Source organism: Olea europaea, chromosome 11 (assembly GCF_002742605.1).
Source record: "Olea europaea var. sylvestris chromosome 11, O_europaea_v1, whole genome shotgun sequence".
Taxonomy (NCBI): domain Eukaryota; kingdom Viridiplantae; phylum Streptophyta; class Magnoliopsida; order Lamiales; family Oleaceae; genus Olea; species Olea europaea.
This window is the reverse complement of record NC_036247.1, coordinates 6,030,386-6,041,772: the sequence shown is the minus strand read 5'-3', so window position 1 is coordinate 6,041,772 and position 11,387 is coordinate 6,030,386. Positions and strand designations below refer to the sequence as shown.

The 11,387-nt window shown below is 44.4% G+C and overlaps 1 pseudogene; it reads right to left on the bottom strand.

The window, feature by feature from the left end:
• LOC111404374 overlaps positions 1 to 11,387 on the bottom strand; it is a 27,476-nt pseudogene that overhangs the window by 3,985 nt on the left and 12,104 nt on the right.

Sequence of the window (11,387 nt, the reverse complement as noted above, 5' to 3'; positions counted from 1 at the left end):
GCATTGATGAATGGAACTCGGAACGGGCTTTTAAGATGTCACTTCCAAGAACCCTCCAGAATCAATGCACGACCTATTGAAAAAGGGAGACAAGTATGTTGATGCCGAGGAGGCAGAGAAGGTCACAAAGAACCTCAGAGAGGGATGGGAAGTAGAAAGTCACAAGCCCAAGGCGGGGGACAAGCTAAGACCTGCCAACAAAAATAGGCCAAGGAGTGAGAAGATGGTTTGACCTGCCAGCCAGGCACAAACGAAAGGAGTCCAGGGCGTTCACCCTTTGAACACCCCACGTGCCAAACTATTGATGGAAATATGAGACATGAAAGAGCTAGAATGGCCGAGACCCATGGTGATACCAGCGGGCAAAAGAAACCAGGGCAGATATTGTCATTTCCACAAGGATCACGGGCATGATACTAAAGAGTGCCTGCAACTGAAGGAGGAGATCGAGCGCCTCCTAAGGCGGGGTCTCCTGGAAAATATGTGAAGGACAACCGGGGGAAGCAAAAGATGGAGGACCGTCCCCCACCTAGGGCTGGAGTAATAAACATGATTACAGGAGGAAGGGGAGATTCAAATTCGGCAAGGAAAAGCTACGCACGCTCTCTTGGGATCTGCTCCATCCAAAAGAAGGTAAGGTTCAGCCAGAGCATCACTTTTGGCGAGGAAGACTTGGTAGGTGTGGCGCACCCCCATGATGATGCCCTAGTAATAGTAGGCGACATAGCTGATTTTGACGTCAAAAGAGTGTTGGTCGACGGGGAAAGTGCTGCAAATGTACTCACTTGGGACGCTTTTTTAAGCCTGAAGGTCCCACCTGACAAGTTAAAAATCGTGAACACCCCCTTACAAGGCTTTAGAGAAGCCACGGTGATTCCAGAAGGTACGGTGGAGCTCTCGGTCATGCTAGGCACATATCCAACCACTGTGATAATTGTGGCAAGCTTTTTGGTTGTTAAGACCCTCATGGCCTATAATGCAATCTACGGTCGGTCGTTACTCAACGCAGCTGGAGCCATCGCCTCGACCTATCACCAGGTCCTGAAATTCCCAACTAGCAGGGGAGTCGGGTGCGTGCAGGGGATCTGCAAGCATCCAAAAAATGTTATGTCGACAGTATAACAGTTGGAAGAGCCCCATCAGTAATGATGTTAGAATTCGAACCTCCGAGAGGGCGGATTGAGCCGTTTAACATGATCAAAAAGATTTCCATAATGGAGGGCTGGGAGGTCAGCATCGGGGCCGAGTTGGACTCTGACGAAAAAGGGAAGCTGGTGAGGTGCCTGACAGACAACCTAGACATTTTTGCATGGAGCCCAAGTGATATCACTAGGGTCAGCCCAGCACTCGCTCAGCATTGCCTCGAAGTTCTACCTGGAACCAAACCAATAAAGCAGAAGAAAAGGAACCTCGCCCCCGAAAGGTAAGAAATAACAAGGGCGGAAGTGGAAAAGTTACTGCAAGTAGGTTTCATCCGAGAGGTACGGTACCCCGAATGGTTAGCCAACATTGTGCTAGTAAAAAAGTCAAATGGGAAGTGGCGCATGTGCGTAGATTACACCGGATTAAATAAGGCATGCCCTAAGGACTCATACCCACTCCCACAGATAGACTACCTCGTCGACGCCACGTCGGGTCACGAGAGGCTCAACTTTCTAGATGCTTTCTCGGGGTATCATTAAATCTCTATGGCTGAGTGCGACCAAGAGAAGATGCCATTCATCACAGATTCTGGAACCAACTGTTACACTGCCATGCCTTTCGGCCCGAAGAATACAGGGACAACTTACAAGAGGATGGTGAATAGGGTCTTTCAGGAATTGACTGGAAATGTCATAGAACCTACGTCGACGATATGGTGGAAAAAAGTATTAAGGTCATCAACCATGTGGCCTGTCTGCAAAGAGTGTTCGACATAGCTCAACAGAATAATCTGAAATTCAACCTCGAGAAATGTGTTTTTGGTACAGTCGGTGGAAAGTTCTTAGGTTTTATGATCACCCAGTGAGGTATTGAGGCGAATCCCGACAAGATACAGACAATACTTGAAATGAGAAGCCCCACTAGTAGAAAGGAGGTCAAGCGGCTGATAGGGCGTGTGGCAGCCCTTAACCGTTTTATGAGCCGGGCAGTAGATAAGTGCTACCATTTCTTTAAAGCCATTGGGGGCTCTACAAATTTTGAGTGGACTCAAGAGTGCGATGAGTCACTGGAATCCTTGAAGAGGTCACTACAGCAGCCTCCCATATTGACTAGCTCATGCCCTGAGGGCGTACTATGTCTCTACCTTGCAGTATTGCCACGGGAAGTCAGTGCAGTTCTCGTAAAGGAATTCCCAAAGGCATAGAAACCAGTCTACTATGTCAGTCAAGTCCTCAAAGGCGTAGACACAAGGTACAGTCTGGCCGAACAACTAGTGCTCGCATTGATCGTTGTGGTCAGAAAATTGAGGCCTTACTTCCAGTCCCATACGGTACAAGTGATGACCGACCAATCCATCAAGCAGATCCTACATCGACGAGAGACATCCAAAAGACTGCTGAAATGGGTAATTGAAATAAGTGATTTTGACATTGAATTCAAGCTAAGGACCGCCATCAAAGTGCAGGCTCTGGCAGACTTCATTGCTGAGCTCACCAGCCCAGCAGAACCCCCAGAAGGGAAAAATACATATTGGAAGGTTTTTGTGGATGGTTCTTCAAATACGGAAGAATCAGGGGTAGGAATCATAATGATTGGGCCAGACTCCGAGGAATTGGAATACTCACTGCGCTTCGAGTTCCTCGCCACTAACAACGATGCTAAGTATGAAGCAGTAATCACAGGCCTAGGTCTGGCAGCTAGGCTGGAGGTGTCTTCGGTAGAGATTTGCAGTGACTCGCAGCTGATAGTTGGACAGGTGTCGGGGAAATATGAGGCTAAGGATGGGAAGATGGTAGCTTACCTGATGAAAGTAAGGGATCTGCAAAGGGGTTCGCAAGCTTCAGGATGACAAAGGTCCCACGAAAGGAAAATGAACAGGCAGACGCGCTAGTGAAACTCACATCGGCAAACCCAAGAAATCTGTCGTGAACAGCGAACGTGCAAGTCTTACAGCAACCTAGCATCCAACGCTGGGTCAAGGTGAAAAATATTGAGTACGAGGAAAGCTGGATGGATCCGTTAATCAAATATCTCACAGAAAATGAAACACAAGAAGATCCCTTTGAAGTAAGGAGGTTGAGAGCTCGGGCAGCCTCATTCACCATCATTGATGGGCAACTTTACAAGCGCGATTTCACCATGCCATATCTGAAGTGCATACGACCTTCGGAAGCTAAAGAGATATTGTTTGAGGTACATGCTGGGACTTGTGGTAACCACCAAGGGGCAACATCCCTTGCTTTCAAAATTCTACGGCAAGTTTACTATTGGTCAACCATGAAAAGAGATGCCAAAGAATTAGTAAGAAAGTGTGACATATGTCAACGATACGAAAATTCGATCCACTTCCCAGCCGAGCAACAGGCAGCCATTTTTGGGGTGTGCCCATTTTTTCAGTGGAGATGGACATTTTAGGGCCTCTACCTTTAGCTAAGGGGTAGAGGAAGTTTTTGCTGGTCGCCATCAACTACTTCACCAAGTGGGTAGAGGCAAAACCACTTGCGACCATCACGATTGCAAAAGTACAAGGTTTTGTATGGAAAAATATAATATGTCGATTCGGGATACCCAGGATAATGGTGACAGATAACGGCAGACAATTTGACAATCATAGCTTCAAGACTTTTTGTGCAAGTTATCACATCGACCATAGACTGACTTCAGTCGCTCACCTACAATCGAACGGGCAAGTTGAAGTGACCAATCGAGTCATTCTCTGGGATCTGAAGACCATATTAGAAAAGGAAAAGGGGCTTTGGGCAGACGAGCTACCCAATGTGCTATGGGCGTACCACACGACTCCACGAGAGCCGATTGGGAAGACACCATTCAAACTAACCTTCGGGATGGAAGCCGTAGTCCGAATTGAAATTTTGAGTGAGACAGGTAGAATGAAAGTCAGACAGCCCAATGACACTACGACCAGAGGAGAACTCAACCTACTAGAAGAAGTAAAGAAGAAGGCGGCAATAAAGATGGTGGCCTATAAACGAAGAGCCGCCAAATACTTCAATCGGAGAGTGAAACCAAGAATCTTTCAACCAGGGGACCTCGTGTTAAGAGACGCGACAGCAGCAGGACACCTCCAAGCAAAACTTGGACCAAACTGGGAAAGCCTATATGAAGTGATCCCGCAGCCTAAGAAAGGGGCATACAGCTTGAAAGACATGAAGAGAAGACTACTGGGTAGACCGTGGAACGCAGAGCATCTTAAAAAATACTACCAGTAGATTTTAGAATAGATGCACGGGCTACGTTTTGTAAGTACAATAGATAGATTGCCTTGTTAATTCTCTCTATGTAATGCCTCACGAAGACACCCTTAGTTGTATTTGTTTATTCAATAAAAAACCTTGGTAGCAGTAAGTGATAAGGGCGCTAAGGAAGGGCCAACCTAGCTGGGATGTCCCGGTGGGCCTAATGAGCTCACAAATCCAAGTATTTTTATCTATCGATATGCAGTCTCAGACTCTCTTTCATCCCATGAAGACATATGGTCGACATAGCTTACGCGGCTAGGCGGAGAGCCTTAACAAGCCAAAAATTGGCTAAGGCCCTTGACCGTTAGACCCCTCTCCTGACGGTCGACATAGCCTACACGGCTAGGCGCTAAGGCCCTTCACTGCTAGACCCCTCTCTCGACGGTCAACATAGCCTACGCAGCTAGGCAGAGAGCCTTAATAAGCCAAAAATTGGCTAAAGCCCTTAACCGCTAAACCCGTTTCCCGATGGTTGACATAGCCTACGCAACTAGGTGAAGAGCCTTAACAAACCAAAAATTGGCTAAGGCCCTTAACCGCTAGACCCCTCTCCCGACAGTCGACATAGCCTACACGGCTAGGCACAGCGTAGCACAAGGCTAAAATTGGCTAGGGCCATCGACCACTGAACTCTAGCCCAATAAAAAGCCACTCCCCCGCACCATCAAACAATGAAAGAAAAAAGAAGAGGGATGACACGAGAGACGACAAGTTGAAAGAACAATGCATTCAACACTAATAATAGCGAACAAAAAATGTATTTATAATATGAGAAACTCTTGCCCACATTCCGGACAAGTAGGAGATAACGAGACTAAACAAAAGTAAACACGAAAAAGGAAAAACTAGCAAAGGGAACAACGACTAAGAAATGCTTCAGCTCGAAGGGGAGACATCCCCACTACCACCTCGTGATGAACGTCCAAGCGACCTAGATGACTGTGCTCCACTCTCCTTCCCCTTGCGCTATGCAAGAAATCTATCTAGACTAGAGGGTTCTATAGAAGGATGCTCGGCCATAAGCCACTCCTTGGAGAGTTTGATAGAAGCTGTCATCGCTTTCCCCCCATATGAATTCAAAGCCTTAGCATAATCAGACGACATCTTATACTGCTCCACAGATACCTCGAGATCTTTGGCATACTCAGCTGAGGTCTTATACCTTTCAATCGCCTTCTCCGGAGCGCGAGCCAAAACAGAACGCAAGTTGTCATTCTCCGTCTCCTGCTCACGAACTTGAGCATCCAACGTCTCCAGAGATTTCTTCAAGGAGGATATCTTTTTCTTGTAGTAATAAGCCTCTTTTTTCTTTTCTTCAATAAGAGTCTTCAACTTCGAGGCCAGGCGGCGATTCGATTCAGCGAGTCCAGTCTGGAGGGATACCACCTAAGAAATGAGGGGGTAAAATAAAAGTCAAGCGTTAAACCAAGCTTAAAAGACAAGACCCAACATAAAAGAAAATGCGAAATTGGAAACATAACCTCTGGAGATAAACAACCGTAACCCTTTCAATGTTGTCTGCACTACGCCCTGCAATTGCTCTAGATCGAGCGGGCGTCACCAAAGATTTGAGCACCCCCATCTCATGATAGCCTTGGGGATGGGAGGAAACCCGAAGTTGGGAAGTGAATCCTCGTGCTCACACCGTGCATGGCTGGAAGCACCTGGCCTAGGAGCTGGAGCCACCTCACGGGGCTCGTCTGGAGGTCTTGTTGATCACCTAAGACCTCCCCCCTTGGTCGGCCGCCCTCCTTCTCTTTGAAGGGATAGGTGATGGATCCGTCCCATCCCCTTGCCCCTAGTCGAGCATGGAATTCATGATCCCTTCAAGATCAAGCTCTGTCCCTGCACATATAAGTTAAAATCCGTTAAGATCGCAAGGTAGAAGAGCATGAAGATACAAAAAAAAGGGAGGTGAACACAAAAGCTTACCATCAACGGGAGTAGGGCCCTTATCGCCTCGTGGCAGGGTCTTCAATACCTCATCAAGATCAAAGTCCATATCTATATGCACACACCCAAACTCATTAGTCCCAAAAAACTAAAAGTAAAAAAATAATAAATGAACGTGTGTGCATGCAATAAAAAAAATTGATGGAAACAACCTACCAGTAGGACGACTCATCCCCACTATCAACATGTTCTTCATGGTCAAGATTGATCCTAAGTCAGGTGCGAGAGGCGGTACGTCAACCAACTCTCGGATTTGAGCTTTTAGAAAGGGGGTAACTTCTACTTGGCTATTGAAGAGACGAATTTGGGGGTGTCGCCAATTAGTGTTGAAAGAAAATCGACCCGCTGAAGGTCGAACGAAGAAGAATCGGGATTTCCATCTGCTATTCGAATTTCTAAATTTAGGAAATTGCAAAGGAACCCTGGTGGTAAAATAGATGAATGCATTACACTGAACTAGCTCATGCATTTCGAAGACACACCTAAAAAGGTTTATGGAAAGTGATATTTTCCTTTTGAGACAAACATATAGGAAATATAACGCCTTTCTCCACGCGTTGGGATTTATTTGACCAGGAGTATGGTGAAACTCATTAAAAATCAACACAAAAAAAGGATGAATGGAGAACCGAAAACCCCCATCCATAACATCCTTGTAAACGGCTACCTCGCGGGGGTCGGACCCAGGGAGTCTTTCTTTAGGACCGGGGGCTCTATAGATGTAATCATCAATCTAGTCATACTTACCTAGACATTTTTCCAACTTAAATGGGGAATTGTAGAGACTATAACTTTTTGGGATATCTAGGGAGAATGACCTCACCAGCCGGGTCTCACCCAATTTCTAAATTTTGGTTTGGAAATTTGGTAGAACTAATGTGCCTCTTAGGGGAATGTGGGACAAACGCCTAAGAATCGATTGAATGAGTTTCACTATCAATGTCATAAAGGAAGGGGGCGAGTCACTAGCGAGTTGGGTCGAGGGGCCGGACGGGCCACGAAGCTCAAGAGAAGCCAAGGGACGGCCAGCCCTATGGCTAGTCGATCGTTGACCAGCGGGGCCGGTCGGACCCCCTTCGGTACCCTCTGACAAAGGTCCAGTCGAGTCACTGCACCCCCCATCACTATTCTCATTGGAAGGAGAAGAAATAATAGTCTTATACATGGCAACAAAAAAAGATGAAGAGAACAAATACTAAGCAAGACTTTGATTAAAAAGGAGAAAAAATTACCTTAGAAGGGAGAAAGCCTAGGATGTTGAGAGAAAATGAGAGTGATTCTTTGAAGTAGAAATCACCCCCCTTTTATAGACACAAGGATTCAAACTTTTTGGGGGGAAAATTCCCTCCAACATTAGGACCATTGATGGGGTGCCATGTGTACAGTAAAATTACTATTTGATTTCGATTGCATTGCTCGACTTGCTAATACGAGTTACTCATTTATCAAAAATAAAAAAATAAAAAAATAATTTCAAACCACCTGGATAAAGAAAATTGCTACCCCTTGTCGAAAACATCGACGAGGCGTAGGGGGGCTAATGATATAGATTGGTAGAGGAAGCCACCCTTGGCGACAAGCAAGATGGATCGCTGCACTTCGATGCAAGGCCACCGACCCTTAAGGGATGCTCTAAAACTATCCCCAAGTGGTGCTCTACCACCATGCACGGCCATCGACCCCCTAGGGGTGTTCTACCACTATCTCCACGGGACGCTCTACCACTACGCGAGGCCGTCGACCCCCCCAGGGGCGCTCTACCACTACCCTCAGAGGACACTCTACTACTACGCGAGGCCGTCGACTCCCCAAGGTCGCTCTACCTCTACGCGAAGTCTTCAATTGGCATGGAATTGCCTACAAGATTATCCAAACACTTAGCCATAAAATCTCTAGTGAATTGACTAGGTTCCATGGCAGTTAATACGGGCGTAACCTCCAAGCGAGAAGTTAAAGACCCTCCAATCAGCACGTAGGAGTAGTGGGAATGCCAATGTGGGACACGTGGCACCACGATCGCCCAGCGATTATCCAGCTCCCAATAGCTATAAATACCCCCGGATATGATACAGGTAAGGGGATCTCTCTCTCTCTCTCTCTCTCTCTCTTTCTCTCTTTTTAGCCATCTGAATTCCGATTACATTTTTTCCAAATCTATAAACTAATTCTCACGCCGAAGGTAAAATGGGGAAGAAAGCCCCACCTTCGTTTTTCAGGTCACATACACTTGACGGAGTAGCCGGAATGCTGAACGCCACTAGGCGGATTGAAGGGCATTGTTCCGCCACCACTTCAGTCTTATTCAGCAATCATTTCAAAATATCATTTGCACTAAAAATGGTGACTCAGTATTGAGTAAGATGAATATGCAAAGTAGGAAATCAGATACAGAAGCATATAGCAGGTTGCTAAGCTCACTGGAGTAATCTTCTAGCCAATTTAGCAACTTTTTCCCAAAGAAAATTGCTAACCATCTTTTCAAAAGACAATAGTTAAACCTAAACTTTTCTGGAAAGGTCATTTACAAATGCATTTATAGATCTCCAAAATGGAAGCGGCTAAAGTAACCCAAGGATTCAAATATGACATTCATCATAAGCTGATGTCTTTTAAGGTGAATTGTTGTAAACATGCAAGTTTTTTCATGTGTTTGGCTACTTATATTGAAAATCAAGGTAATTTCAAGCTCTAGCAAGATCATCATTCATTGATGCTCATTACATGGAATAGAGAGGATATTATCACTACCAACACAAAAAACTAACAGAGTGCCAAATTAAATAATGGTGGTTAAAAAAAAAGAGAATGGAATTAAGAGCCAAATGTTATAAAAGGCGAAACTAGATACTATGGTGTTTTTCCTTCATGAGGCAAACCGCAAGTCTTGGGCCGTTTAGAGACAATAAAACATACAAATGTCAAAAAATATTAAAATGCAAAATAAGCTCATAATACATCAAAAGACATTCTTGAGAATTCATAATAGAGCAATTTAAGTCTGCAAATAAATAAAGGAAAAATCTATAAAGAAACTATTAGTTTTGTTGGTGGGAGCAATAGGCTATTCCCTAAGTGGTCTATGAGAAACATAGTTTTTAATATTTCAACGGGCAACAAGCTAATTTTTAAGTTTTGTGTTTCATAAGCCTTGAGGCTGTGGTGTGAGGCGTGTGCCTCACAAAACTGAGGCGTACACTTCCAAAAATTGCCTCACAGTCAGTGACTTGAGGTGTTTTAAGCAGGCCTCACTCCGAGGCGGGCCTTAAAGCAGCGGGTTTCAATTGGGTTTTTTAAACCATGAGGAGCCAACTGATTCGTTGTAATGCTGAGGAAGAGAAAAGCAACCACACGCCCTAATATGAGCCTTTCCCCAAGCAAATGTAGCTAAATGCAAGAAAACTTCACCACTAAATACAAAACCAAGCATTTACAATATCGCCATGACTCCAAAAACAACTTCCATCAATGCACACAGGACAAATAAACAGTATGATAATCAGCAGGGAGATACGTTTTCCCAGAGAAGAACTCAGAAAATAAATCAGGATGGTAACAATAAAGCATCAAGAAGAATTGCAAAAATAAAATGAACTCTTAAAACCAAATAACAGGCTAACCTTTATTGATGCACAAATAGCATCATGGCCAACAAGAACAACCCCATCCATCAGTGCTCTACACACACAGAAAGTCTCTTCACCAACCACTTTAACTGCTACACCATCTGCAAAACCTCCCACTTGGTCCAACATCACTCTCTGACCATGGTACAATAATAATGCCCATTGCGTTTGCATCATATGGTTTGACTCCAGTAATCTTAACATCTGGAGCAACTCTCTTCACATAGGCAGCAATACCTGCTATAAGCCTGCCACCCCAACAGGCACAAATATTGTATGTATTGGTCCTTTCATTTGGCGTACAATCTCCATTCCAACTGTCCCTGCCCAGTTACGACATCTGGGTGATCAAAGGAAGGAATGAAAGTGCGGCTCCTCAGCTCGTCTTTTTACATATGCCTGTGCTTCATCATAAGAATCCCACTGCACAAGTACAGGGCAACACCTTTTAAATAAGGTATAATGTTAAATGTGGAAACTACAGAATATACAGTAACTCATGAAACAAGTACTAACCTTGATTTCTGGGGTAGTAACAGGCATAGCAATCAAGCATTGCAGCCCAATCTCTGGGCACATAATGCCACGCCTTGTGCATGATTTCCAGCCGGAGAGCATATGACTCCTCTTTCCAATTTCTCCTGTGGAAGTTTTGTCATCATATTATATGCCCCTCGAAGCTTGAACAAAAAAACCTGCCAATGAAATCATAACACTAAGCACGTACTATATCAATTCAGCATCCTGTTCTTCCACAACAGTGCACTTCAAAATGAAGCATCATAAAGACGTTTCCCAAAATTTCCAATATACCTTCAAGCGTGATCATTACAAATTTTATGTTTTAGAAAAACCTCATATAATTCTAAATTACACAAGTTTTCCTAAACTGATATTGCAACAAAACCTCTTTAATTTTTCACTGAATTTGAAAAGTATTGCCTTAGTAACAATCCACGATACCTTTTGTTTAACATTTATAAACATCTTGCTTAGAAAACACACAAGAGTTGCCAAATAGTACAAACTACTCCACTTTAACCGAAAAAATGTACCCAAAACCCTACATTTTTCAACAAAATTCAAATGATTCCACATTACCATAACTTAAAAACTCGTATATCAAAAGAATCATATATTGAATATTTGTACAGGCTGTAAATCCTCTCTCTTGAGCCAGAAATTTACCCCCCACCGTTCCAAGAGCTTTTGCGCCAGCTGCAATGGAGATTCGTACACCACGTCATACACCTTGGACGACAAAATATTCGTCAAATACTCCATAGCATTCAAAGCACCATCGCTAACGGCACCATTACAGTCTGGAACATGTTGGAAAAATTGGTCGACTTTGGCACGAGTTTTGAGTGGGACCCGGTTGTTCAATTTGGAAGATAAAAGTTGATTT